General features: G+C 46.3%; 1 protein-coding gene across 3 annotated transcripts in view; it reads left to right on the forward strand.

The window, feature by feature from the left end:
• The first annotated feature begins 8,650 nt into the window (after positions 1-8,650).
• The window catches only part of PLA2G4A (phospholipase A2 group IVA), a 70,081-nt gene continuing 65,190 nt past the window's right edge, over positions 8,651-13,541 (forward strand). For 2 of the 3 annotated variants that reach the window (XM_083868125.1, XM_083868128.1), the window contains exon 1: positions 8,651-8,708. The gene's annotated coding sequence lies outside the window, so the exon portion shown is untranslated. Of the gene's footprint in view, positions 8,709-8,910; positions 8,931-13,541 lie in introns of those variants that run through there. The other variant, XM_083868126.1, reaches the window with a different exon arrangement.

Here is a 13,541-nt window from a genome sequence, read left to right on the forward strand (position 1 = left end):
GAATGAAATGCCATGTGGAAAGGGAAGAGGTGGCCAGCAAGGAAACAAAGGTTTGTTCTGATAAGCAAAGTGCTAGAATAAGCTGTGTGTGCTTGGCATCAAATGAGAAGGGATGCTGATGTAAACTGTGCTGAACCTGCTCTCAGGGCTGGTTTGCTGTGCCTGCTTGCTGAGCTCTGGGTATTGACAACGATTGGTGAACACTGGTAATGGTTTATGCCACTTCTGTGTTTAGACAAAAAAGGCAAGTGGAGCAAAAGGAGAAAGGTTGGGATGTGCAGGCCCAGGAGTGGAGGGTGCAGCTGCAGGTGAGGGCCCTGCAGTCAGCACTGTTCCACCAGGGCAGCTCGGTGGAATTCCCCCAAATAAAAGGTGGAACAAAGAAAAGAGAAATTCTGAAAAATTCTCAAGCATAAGATCTGGTTTGTTCTCCTTATTTTCAGCATCCTGGCTATTTCTAATAATTTGCATACCTGAGTACCTTGTTACCATGATGACTCTTTACCAGGGTCTTTATGAAATTACCAGTATTATCTGTGAGCTGTTTTTCTCATGTGTTTCATTCACTTGCCTGCTCCTGCAAGTGACACAGAATTGTGTCCTTCTGCCACTAGCAGGCTGGTTTGTCATACTGAAACATTCCCATGTCACATACTGACAAAAATATACTTTATGCTTCAATCCGTGGGTATTTTTTCTTCAGCTGTTCTACTTGGCACCTCCACAGGAGTAAGCCCTGTTGGACTCATGGTAAATACAGAGTTATGTCTCTTCACAGAATTTATTTTGAGAATATCCAGGAATGTAAAGAAGCATAATCATTGAGGACTAAGCTGTTGCACCCATTTAGTCATTAATAAAAATGATTATGCTCTATCAAATAATAACATCCTCTACTAATTCCTGTATAAGGTTTGTTTTCTTTGGCAAATTGCTGTGTATTCTTTTCCAGTAGATAGCGATACTTGTAAGGGGTGAGTAGATGAGGCATGAATCATTGGGTCAGAGAATATCCTGAGTGGGCCCCCAGCAATCATGGAGTCCAACCCCTGTCCCTGCCCAGACACCCCAACAATCCCACCCTGTGCATCCCTGGGAGTGCTGTCCAAACACTCCTGGAGCTCTGGCAGCCTTGGGGCCGTGCCCATTCCCTGGGGAGCCTGGGCAGTGCCCAGCACCCTCTGGGGAAGAACCTTTCCCTGAGCTCCAGCCTGACCCTCCTGTTCTGATGTTCTGCACTCTGACCTTTGGTTCTCCCCCAAGGCAGTGGGTAAGTGAGACAGAGATGGAGTTTCATGGCAGGATTGTGGAGAGAGGCCCTCCAGAAGAGACACTGCTTGTGGGGAAGAAGCTCCCTTTTTCACTGAATCACAAGGGATCTCCTCAATTTTCTTACGTAACAAAAAAATACCTTATCCTGGGAGGGATTGGTTAATTACTGTGAGAGGTAATGAGTAAAAATACCAAGGCACAGTTCATGTTTAGGAATCATTCACCACAGAGATTTTAATTCCTTAGGAATTTAGCTGCCTTAGGACCACCCCCTACCCCCCAGACCCCTCTGTCCCAGTGCAGAGCATGAGTCCATAGAGTTGCAGAACAGGGATCACAGGGAAGCCTTTCCTTGCCTTATACTGCCTTGAGCAGCAGCACCAGGGATGCCAAGCTATTTCTGTAACTCAACATTGTGCAAAAAGACTAATTGGGATAGTCAGGTCCTGAGACACGAAATGCACTTTTTTCCTTGCTGTATTGGAATGCCCAGGTTTGTCTGCAGAGTTGTAAAAAAATCCTTCTGCATGCCCCATGTATTTATCAGCTGTTCTGAGTTGATCTCTGTGGCTTTGGATATTTCCAGGTTTTACTTCTGTTTCTTAACTTCTACTTGCAAAACGATCTGTCAGTTTGTTATTCTGGGGAGAGTGATGGCTTGCTGCCGGGCAGGGTGGTGTGGGTGATGTTTACTCCATCCTAATGTTTTCCAGCTATTTCTGGGAGCGGATATCTTTAATCACAAGGATCCTCCACTACAGAAATAACTAATGGAAATATTCATCACTGTGTAGAATTGACTGCCAAGGATCAATCTGATAAGGAGCAGCAACTCACAAATTCAGCTGTTAGTGAGAAATCTTCAGGTTTGCTCTTACTCCTGAGTGCCTTTGACTGTTTATAAAATAGAGAAAAGATTTTGTAGTTTCTCAGGGAGAGATGTGCAAGTCTGTACAATACCTGAGAAACAGCTGGCTCCTGATTTCTTTGTTTTTATTTCTATATTAAGGCAAACATGTTTATCTTCTAGCTGATCTATTCCTCAGCGTTAAACAAAAACCAAGCTAGAAAAAAAACCAATTTCCTCATTCTGCAGATGTAAAAAATTGTTCACTTTTCTATGTATTCTGCAAATTTGGACTCAATTCTTTCTGAAACAGCAGGCTGGGAGATTGTTCCATATAAGACTTATTTTTGATTATTTGATGCTTGGTACCAGACTCAGTCAGTACATTGAGGTTCTGCTGCTCTAGAAGTACTTTGAAAATTCAAATTCAGCCTCAGCACACAAAAAATATCTTTTTTTTTTTTCCTGTGATGGAAAAAGATTGAGGGTCTGTAACTTCTGCTGGTTAAAAAATTGTCCTATTTGAGTTTAACTTGTTTTACAGAGTGAAACTTTGTGGTTAGGGAATGCTTTTATGTGCTTTGCCTTTGTCATAACAATATAATAGGTTTAGGGCATTAGGGAGTAAGGTTTCATGATAGTCAAAAATTTTGATGACATCTAGGAACTTTCCTGAATATTAGGACATATTTAAAATAAACCCAACCCTCTGCCTGGTGTAGTGTCTCATATCAGTCTTTGATATGGGGTTTCCAGGTCTAACTTTATTTATGGGTGTTAGACAAAGTAACAGTCAGGAGAATGAGGACAAAATAACTCAAAGAGATGAAGGCAGGGTTTGTCAGCAGAAGGTGCAAAACTCAGCAAACACATTTCTCCAGAGCTTCTCATTGGTCTGTCACACCTGGAGTTTTGCACTGCTCCTGGATTTCCATTATAATTTCTGATGTCGTGGCCACAGCAGAGCTCAGATTGATTTTAGTCAAGAGAGAAGCCAAAGAGTAATGGCTGCATGGAAAGAAAAGGAAGGCATTTGAACAGAAATGGCCTCATTTGGGAGAGGAAATGTTCAAGTTACCCTTTAGGTGAAGTGTTGCCTTTGAAGAGCCTGAATGACCATAAAACCCATGGTGTTAATAATAGAGTGTGAAGTGAATGTTGATGGTGCCATTACTCTCAAAAGGGCAAACAAGGTTGTCCAAACACCTTCAGCTATTTAATGAAAATATATTTCCCCAAAAGTATATCTCCAATATAGTCTCTGGGTTCCTCTCAGTTTTCTTGTGATACTTGGGAGGGGTTCTTTGCACTTCTTAGAAATGGGGTTTGACCCAATTTCTTTTGATTTATGTTACTTCATTAGTTACTGATTTTTAGTTTGAATTTCAAACTAAATTCTATTTTTTGAAGCTTTTTGTTTGCACTGACTTTTTCTCTAATAATGGTTATAGGACAGAGCTGAAGCTTCTGCGTCTGTGAGTCCTCACTTCTTCCCAAGGAACATTAAATTATCTATAAATATATGATAACCACATGATTTTTTCAAGGGGAAATCAAGGGGAAATTTCTGGGCACAGTTGTTTTAAAGTACTGGGCAAGAAGGAGGTTGGAAATGACAGTGAAGACAACAGATCTTCAGAATAATGAGCTTCATGTTCTTAAAATGTTTGGGTTTTTTTGTCTATTGCCTCTTTTAGTGACTGATTTTTGTTTAGACTGAGGCAACTTTATTTACATCCACAATGTAAGTGGTACTCTTGGATATAATTTAATAAAATATTTGATCCTGTACTAATCTCATTTAAAATGTCCTAGTATAAATAGGATCAGTCTTGATATAAAATTATTGTAATTCGTTGAAAAGTCCCAAGTCAAAGTAACATGAAAAGCCAGCTTCCTGTCGAGGAAAGCTGGGAATATCAAGCCCTAGGCAACCTGGTCTGACCCCAGAGCTCCCTCTGCTTTGTGCTGGAGGTTAGATAGGAGCCTCCTGAGGTCCCTTCCAGCCAGTTCTCCTATGAGCCTATCATTCTATGAGGCCAGACACCATGGATACAATAGCAGGCAATTATAGGGACTGACCTCTCCCTTAATATGAAGGTTTCCCCCAACATGATGAACTTCAAGCACTCAGGGGATATTCCAGGATCAGAAGATTGTGACTGAAACCTGCTGTTATTTTAGCTCTTTGTGTTTGTTTCCATAAGTGCCATGGGTGACTTGGCCACAGCCCCAGAAAACCACCTTGTAGGTGGAAGCAGGGAGGGAAAGAAGGAGAGGAGTATCAAGGAATCAGACAGCTGACTGAGAACTCCCTTCAAAAGTCCCTTCTAGTGCAAAGTTTTCTCATTCACAGAGGAAAGTCCTCCAGACTTATTACTTATTTTTTATGTCATAGGGGAAATATTTCCATGTGGGAGTGGGGAAGTAAGGGCAGAGGCAAATTGGCTTGGAGGAAAAGCCATTTTTCTGCAGCCCTGATATTTCTGATAAATGATCTTAAAGTAAAGTGGGAAAAAGGAATGCATTTACTCTGCCAGATGTCAATGATAGGAGGCACCAGCTTGAAAATCCTGCTTTAGGCAGAGACCCAGCTAAACCATGTCAGGATATGCAATTGATAAGCAATTGTCTATTTTTCACTAGGAGAAATCTTAATAGCAAGTTTATAGACTTCCCCTCACCTCATGGTGCTATAAATAATGATTTTCACCATGGGAGGAGAGATATTTTATCTTGACAAGAGCAAATGTCAGCCTTCCATGGAACACCTCAGGTTTGTGAGCCTGATCAAAGAGTGATTTTTCTCTGATACATGGCGAAATGTCTGGAAGAAAATAGTGGGTTTGTGTGCAGCATCTGACAAAATACCCCTTTTAGTTCACTTAATTGTGTGTTTGCCCTGCTATTCCCACTCTCCCTTTTCCATGGTTTGCCTGAAGCTGTGCCCTTGAGGACACACTAAGAGGGCCCCTGTAATTTGGCACAGCTTCCCTTAAAGTTCTGCTTCAGGAGAGACCTCTGTGTGCTTGGTGCGTCTCAAGGCCCTTTTCCACACCCTGTCATTGCCTCACCACAGTCCAGGGCTCATTTCCACTGCGGAGCAGCCGCAGGAAGTGGGGGAAGCCCAGGAGGCAGTGCAAGGTCTGGGGGCTCCAGCAGCTCTGGACACACACACACACAGCACGAGGGGTCAGGGACACTGCAGCAGGCAGCTCTCAGTGGGCTGAAATAGCCTGAAATTAGAAAAACAAACTTCACATGAAAGACAAGGGAAAGAGGTTTCTTTACACATTCCAAGGTTAGTTGGTGAGGCACCCCACAACACAGGAGCTGCAGTGTGTGGGGAAGAATGAGGGATGAGGGAGGGCAGCTGCTATACTTCCTTTGTCATAGGGGGAAAAAATAATCATGAAACCCTACCCATAATTTTCTTGAAGAAAGAGGATTAAGACCAAAAATAATTATATGAAATAACAAGAACAGTCACAATGTATAAAAAAAGCTTTTTCTTTCTCCTTGTGTCAACAAGAAGGGAAGAGGAATTTTTGACTTTTAGTTACTCAGCTCCTTATCAGGAGTCTGAGTTGTTTCCTTGAGAGTTTTGATAATCAGAACTAACTCTGGGAGTTCTACTGGAAATATTGGAGTTCCCCTGTTTGCTGGGGGTGGTGTTTATTCCAGCATTTGCTATCTGGAGTAAAACCACAAAAACTATAACCAGAGCCATTCCCTGGGAATTGCGCTTTGGAGACATTTAAAATGCCGAGAAAGAGAGTCAGAGATAAACCCTGGGTTTGCAGATGCCCCGTCCTTGACAGAGTTCAGGGGCAGCTGATCAGGCCTGTGAGCAGCCCTGCTCCACACAAGTCTGTGGCTGGAGCAGGGCTGTGCCAGGGAGAAGGTGGAGCAGGAGGACCCCCAGGAATGTGGCTCACACCTCCCTCTGTCACCTCTGAGTACTGCGAACTCTGCTTCTCTTGTGCTCAGAAGGGCATCTCTTGGGCACTTCAAATAAGTACATTTGGAGGATTTAGAGCACAGACAAGGAGGTTAGGCCCTCAGCCTTGCTGGTCAATCCCCAGTCAAAGGGGAAAGGGTAACTAACCCAATGAGAACAATTTTATTCATGCTTTTATTATCTCTACATGTCTCTCCAGACCAATACTGAGCTCCTCTGACACATTTCAGAGTTCTTTCCTACCAAGAGACAAGGTGGTCTTCAGACAGTGGTTGATGTGTAAGACAAAAGGACCCAAATAATGGGACCATCATGGATTCATTGCATTTTTCTGGTTAATGTTCCCTCAAATGGCACACTGAGGATGTGGAGGAGAAGGAGGAGGCTGCCACATCAAACGGGTGCTTTCTGAGCTGGCAGTCCTAGGCTGGCTTTCTAAACATACACTTGCCCTTCTTTGTGACAGCACTTACAGGCAGTTCTTCCCTGCCCTGCTTTTTTCCCTCACAAATGAGACAGACCACTAGGTCAGTCTGTAGTGGCCAGAGTGGCTCAGCCCCTCATTGCATCACAGTAGGGGACCAGTAAGAGAATGGAGAAAATGAGGATTCTGGCTTGCTTTGTGCCCAGGAATGGCTTGCTGTCCTCTAATTGTGGCTACTGCTTTGCCAGACAGTTAACTTTGTTAATACAATGTGAATGCCACCTACGTGCCCCTCACTTGTAGAACAGTATCCTTTGGTTTGCTGCACTTTAAAGAGGTCTCGGTTGAGTCATTTAAGCCTTTTCTTCCCTCTTTTATCTTTGCTTTTTTATAACCGCATTTTTCAAAGAAGTGAGTTCCAGTTTAGGCACTGAGCTTGTGCAAAGCCCCAGCGTAAAAATGGGTCTTTGGAAAGAGCTTGACGTCAATGTGGAAGTGAAACTCAGTCTCATCTTTTGGTGTGTCTGGAGAAGAACTGGCATCTTTGGGAGGTGTCATGTTAGGAGTGCAGGTTATGGGCAAGCAGCAGCTGAGGTTTGAGCCTGTCAGTTTCTCCCACTGACTCATTGCAAACTCCAAAAGCCCAGGTGGGAAATACTTTTTAGGGTGTTTATCAAAGGATCATAGACTCATGGAATAGTTTGGGTTGGAAGGGACCTTAAAGTCCATCCAGTGTCACCCCTTGCCATGGGCAGGGACACCTTCTACTGTCCCAGGTTGTTCCAAGCCCCACCCAACCTGACCTGGGACACTTCCAGGGATCCAGGGGCAGCCACAGCTTCTCTGGGCACCCTGTGCCAGGGCCTGCCCATCCTCACAAGGAACAATTCTTTTTTAATCTAAATCTGCCCTCCTTCAGCTTAAAGGCCACTCTCCGTTTAGCAGGAAGCAATGCAGCAAATAATGCAATACCATTTAGAAATAAATTTTCCAATTTCAGTATATTTCAAAACACCGCAATTTTAAATCTATTGAAGCAAAACAGAAAAAAATGTGAATGAATGAAGGGAATTGTAAGGTCTTCTTTAATTATGACAAAGGGAAAAAGTGATAGAACGAATAATGACTTAAAATTCCTGGTTTTAGATGGAAGTGTAAAGTGGACCAAAGGGGACTGAGTGATCAAGCAACACCTTGGTGGACCTGGCCGAGGTTCACAGGGCACAGTCACCGCTGTTTCCACACCCATCCTTTCAAAACCAAGAGTCTGTTAAGTGAAAGTGTTACACGTGCAAATGTTCTCGTGGTACTTGCAGAGAATGAAAGTGTTTTGTGGTCACACCTGCTGAATCAGACACCTTGAGGAAGGCATACTCCCACAATAACACCCACCGCCGCCGCGACGGCAAGGGGGTTTTAAAGCAAGGGATATTTTAATGCAAATTCCGTTTATTTGATTACTGTTTTCTGCCACATCAGTCGCTCGCTCCGGCTCCGGCCAAGCGCTGTCCGCCCGCCCCTCTCCTCCGGCCCCTCGGCCCGGTCACCCCCCGAGGGACGGAGCCGCCGCAGCCCCGCCGCTGTCCCCTCACACAGAGCCGCTGTCCCCTCACACAGAGCCGCTGTCCCCTCACACAGAGCCGCTGTCCCCCCTCACACAGAGCCGCTGTCCCCTCACACAGAGCCGCTGTCCCCCCTCACACAGAGCCGCTGTCCCCTCACACAGAGCCGCTGTCCCCTCAAAGAGCCGCTGTCCCCCCTCACAGAGCCGCTGTCCCCTCACACAGAGCCGCTGTCCCCTCACACAGAGCCGCTGTCCCCCCTCACACAGAGCCGCTGTCCCCTCACACAGAGCCGCTGTCCCCCCTCACACAGAGCCGCTGTCCCCTCACACAGAGCCGCTGTCCCCTCAAAGAGCCGCTGTCCCCCCTCACAGAGCCGCTGTCCCCTCACACAGAGCCGCTGTCCTCCTCATTCCCCTGTCTCCCTCACAGCCGCTGTCCCCCTCATTCCCCTGTCCTCCTCTCACCCCCTGTCCCCCGCACACCCCCTGTCCCCGTGTCACAGCCGCTGTCCCCCACAGCCGCGGCCGGCGCCTGGATCCTCCTTAAGAGGCGGTGGCGGCGCGGGCCCCTCCCCGCCCGGAGCCGGAGTCGCCCGCCGAGGCAGCGGGAGCGCGACGCGCCCAGCGGAGCTCGGCAGCCGTAAGCGCGGGGAGGGAGCGGGGGGTCAGCGGGGCCGGGCGCGCCTGCAGCGGCCGCGGGGCGGGCGAGGAGTGGCGCCGGGGCCGGTGCGGAGCCGCCCCCGCGGCGGGACGGGACGGTCCGGTCCGGCCCGGGGCCGGAGGAGCCCCCGCGGGGAGCAGCCCCTGCGCCGACACCCCCGGCCGCGCCCGCCCCGCTCGCTCCCGGCGAGGGCTCCGAGAGGTACGGGGAGGCCGGCGGGGGAGCGGGGCGGGAGCGGGGCCGCGGGGTCCCCGCACTGGTCCCGCAGCTCCATCCGCAGCCGGGGCGGGGGTGCGTGCCCGGCCCCTGGCACTGGCACTGGCACCGGCACCGGCACCGGCCCCGGCACCGGCGATGAGGCACTCGGCCGTGCGAGCTGTGGGGAAGTGCGGCAGGGCGGCTGCAGAGGGAACATTTCGCAAAGTGCCTGCGAGAGCAGCTTTTCCCTTGGGTGTGATGTGAGAGAAATGCCTGTAAGAGTTCCTGGCCACGGCCTTTAGCAGGTTTTTGTTCACTTACATTGGTGTGATCACGGACCAAAATAACGGAATGGTTTGGGCTGGAAAAGAGCCTAAACCCCATCCAGTCCCACCCACTGCCATGCCTAGGGACACCTTCTACTATCCCAGGTTGCTCCAAGCCCCGTCCAAACCTGGCCTGGAACACCTTGGTTTTGTTGGGGCTGTGTGACCCCTGTCCACCTTGTGCCTTCCCTTTGGGAAAATCCCTTCGGGCCGCCTGAACTGCTGAGTGTGGAATTTCCCTTGTGGATGATGAGGATGCTGAGTCCCGGTTAGAGCTCCAGCCCCCAGGGAGGAGCAGTGCTGTGCGTAGGACCTGTGACTGCCGTGGATGTTCCTGGCACAAGAGGCTGTTCTGCGCCTCAGCAGGGCGTGATGCACGTGAAGCTGTTGATGCATGGGATCAGCTGCTTTGTGGTTACCGAGAGTTGTTCAGCCTGCTAAGGATCCCAGACAGAAAGCAGGAATCTAAAACTGATGTGCTTATTTTATTTTCTTTTTGTTAGTGAGAGGTTTTCAAATACAGTGTAGAGATAAATGCTCTTCTAGCACTGTTGTCTCTCCAGATCTTCATGTTGGCCCTGTCCACCTTTCTGCACTCTATTGTTCCCCTGTGGCAGGCATCCATAACAAAAGAGAAATGCAAATATTGATTTATGCTTGAATCACATAAATTAATTTCTTCCTGCGTGGCCAGTCAGTCTGCACTGGAAAAACACCAGTTTGATTCTTGGCACCAAGTGCTGTTTATGACTTGTTTTTCTTAAAAAAAATAGAAAAAAAGAAAAAAAAAAGAAAAAAAAAAGAAAGAAAAAAGGAGAAAAGTTATCCAATGCTGCTGCGTCACTAGGGTTGCATACTTGATTTCATCTTAACTTGAATACGTTCCATTGAACATTGGTATCATGAGTATAATTTTCATGGCACTTTGAATAGGTTACTTTTGCCAGTTGGCCTAAACCAGCTAGAATGGGAAATATTTCAGGTGTTGCCATAGTTTGTGAATTTTCATCCTACAAAGGGAAAAAATCATGAGCATGGGGTGAGCACTGAGTATTTCCCTTAGAGGTATTCCTGCAAAGCCATTGAGCAAACTTGAGTGACACTTTGGATAACCTCAGCTCTCCTTGACTGTGCCAGGGGCAGAACCAAGTGCAGTGCAGAAATGCCCTTCTGGGTGCAGGTTGCTGCAGGAATAATGGGAATGGCTTTGTTGGAGTGTTTGAAATGATGTGCAATAAATACTCAGGGATGTGGCAACCTCGGTGACTTCCACGTAGGTTGGAACAGGTCAGTGTTGGCAGTGGAACTGGAGACTTGGGAATTGTGAACTCAGATCACATGAAGTCAATTGAATGGCTTTGGATGGAAAATACATTAATACATCATAGCAGCAAGCAGCATCCAGAGAAGGAGGTGTCTCCCCCTTGTACCCAGAAGTTCAAGTATATAAAAACTGACTACAAAATATGAGAAAATACTTAGCTTTTCATGGTAAATTTCTAGCTCAGGAGGTAAAAGCTCATGGTATGGTATGGCCTGTGGTGAATGTGGAGTTGAGACTAAATTCCAGTTTACTTTTTACCTGACACATAACACTGCTGTGGAGCAGAGTCTCCCTATCCTTCAGGGCACACATCTTCTGTTTCTGAGGAAGGGGAGTGGCCTTGAGGGAGCAAAACTGAATTCCTAACTAATTGTTTAGTTGGCATTGATAGGCAAGTACATATCAAAAATATTGGTGCCTTACAATCTGGACATGATTGAAGCAATAAAAGCAGATCTTTCCCTACAGCTCTGGTTCAGCTAGGGATTCACCTTCCAGTTAGAGCCTGGGGGTCACTCACTAGACACGCTTTTAAACTGAGTTTGCAACTGGTCTGGTTTTATTTCATTTGTCTCCTTCTAAACAGAAGCTCCACATAATTTGTGGAAGAATTTGTCTTTGATGTGATGGGCAGGAGCAGCAGGATCTTGCTGCGAGGTGATGAACTCTTGTCTGGGTTTCCTGTGGCACTGTGATATAACTGTGTCTTTCTCAGTAGTCCGAAAAACAAATCCCAGAACCTGCCTTCGTAATGGAAATTACTTCATCGCTGCCCTAGGTTAAAATAACGTGATGTAGTAACAGAATACTTTCAAAAGAATTCTTCCTTTTTTAAAAAGAAGAAAAAAAGCAGCCCCTCACCACCTTGGTATTCAGACTTTCCTGAGGGTTTTCATTTGCTGTTTACCTCAGAGAGATGACCCAAATTTCCTGACTGTACCAATTTCCAGTAGCCTGTGTGTCAACGTCTGGAGCAGAGTTACTCAGCCCGTGAGGCAGGGATGGGAGGTGGGCTCCAGGACAGGGGAAAGTGGTCCCCAAAGCAGGACCAAACTGAGCACCAAAAGCTTCCAATATTTTCTTTTATTTTTTAAACAGATTATGGGGAAAGCAAAAGGAATCAGTGAACATTTGAACTTTACTCTAATTTTTTTAAAATGAAAAATACTGTGGTGATACTGCAAGTGAGAATGCATGGACTTTTTTAAAAAAATATTGATTAGTTTTCCAGCTTGAATACATTGTGGAGGTGTCCAGGACCAGGCTGGATGGGGCTTCCAGGAGCAACCTGGGATAGTGGAAGTCCCTGCCTATAGCAGGGGTGGAACTGGATGGGATTTAAGGTCCCTTCCAACCCAAATCACTCTGGGCATCTGTGGTACTATATAGAATGACACAGTTCCTGTAAAAAATAAGCCCACAGTGTTGTTGAGGGGAAAATACCAGCCATGGATGTACAGATTTGATTCATTTTCTCATGGGTTTATTATGGGCTGTCAGCAGTGGTGTTTCCTCAGGCTGTGCTGGTGCTGCCTGAGCTGGCAGCTGTGCCAGGGGACACAGACACTGCAGCTTTTCTCCCAGAATGTTTTCCTTTCACAGAGAGTGGGTTGTGGGGATGACACTTCCATCTCAGGTCATACTTTTGCTGCGTGCTGGTAATTCCAAAACTCTCAGTACACGTAGGGAAGGATGTTTTTGGCATCTGGACTGACAGCCAGAGTAGGAGTCAGTGTGGGAGTGTCCTAGACTCTTTAAGTGATCCCTGGAGGAAGAACAGGTGCTTCCATGATAAAGCCCATGTGGTTCCAAACAGATAGCCCTCAGAGCACAGAGATGATGCTCTGGGAGTGCCCTTTGCTCTGTGCAAGGGGCAGAGTCTCTGGGGTTGGTGTCAGGGCTGGAGTGAGTGGTGCCTGTGGTGTCTTTGAGCCCTGGGCTGCTGTCCAGGCTGCACAGCTCTGCTGGCAAGCCCTCTTTAATTCTGATGTTTAATCTCCTCCCAGATGAATGGTAGCACTGGTAATTTGGAGAGGACACAGAGCTGCCTTTTCTCCTGATGACATCATTAGTTCACCTTAGGATGCTGAAAGTGTATTTTTAAAAATACAGCTAAGCCTGCAAACAAAAATCTGTCTTGCTATCTTTCCAGCTTCCCTAAATATGCAAGTTCAGGAAGGAAACACAAAATACAGGGTCAGAAGCTTCCACATACACAAGTTCTGAACCATTTGAGATGTATCAGTCACATCTGTGTTTTTTTGTGGTTATCTGATAGTAAAGCTGTTGAACTGACTCATCTTTGATATTCATCTGGTATTTTCCTTAGAATAATTTCAGCATAAATCAGTAAGACTCTAATTTCTTTTCCTACTAGTATTGTCAGTGCTTATATCCTTTGCCAAGGAATGTGCACTTCTGTAATAAATTATCCTTTCATATTTACTGGGATTATAAAGATCCTTATTTATGCATACTTATCTTATAATAAGATCTGTACAAATGTGTATTTCTTGCAGTAAGTGGCAGTCCCAGCCCCCAAGGGATTGCATTTTATTAAACATGCATGAAGGGCAGGACTGATAAGTGGAATTTTGGGATAGATGGAGCTGATGGAGTAAGAACTGGATGCACGTGTCCAGGCTGTCTCATCCCAGCTGCTCCATGGCCTTGGCCAGACCAGTAAATAGAAAGATTTGGCCTTACAGGTTTGGTGGGAAGTTACTTTTGATTTGATGGTGCTTCCTCCCCACCATTACCATGTCTATTTCTCAAGAGGTTATAAATAGGGTTTAATTACTAAAACTGTGTTTCTCATGCATTTAACTTACTGCACTGTCAAGTGGATGGTAAAAATAAATGTCCCATGCAGAGGTTTCATTCTGTCCCATCTCAGGGAAAGCAAACAGCACCTGTGGATGATTGTGCTGAACAGGGAGCAGTCCTGGCTGTGGCACACACCAT

The sequence above is a fragment of the Zosterops lateralis genome, assembly GCF_965231275.1.
Source record: "Zosterops lateralis genome assembly, chromosome: 9".
NCBI classification, from domain to species: domain Eukaryota; kingdom Metazoa; phylum Chordata; class Aves; order Passeriformes; family Zosteropidae; genus Zosterops; species Zosterops lateralis.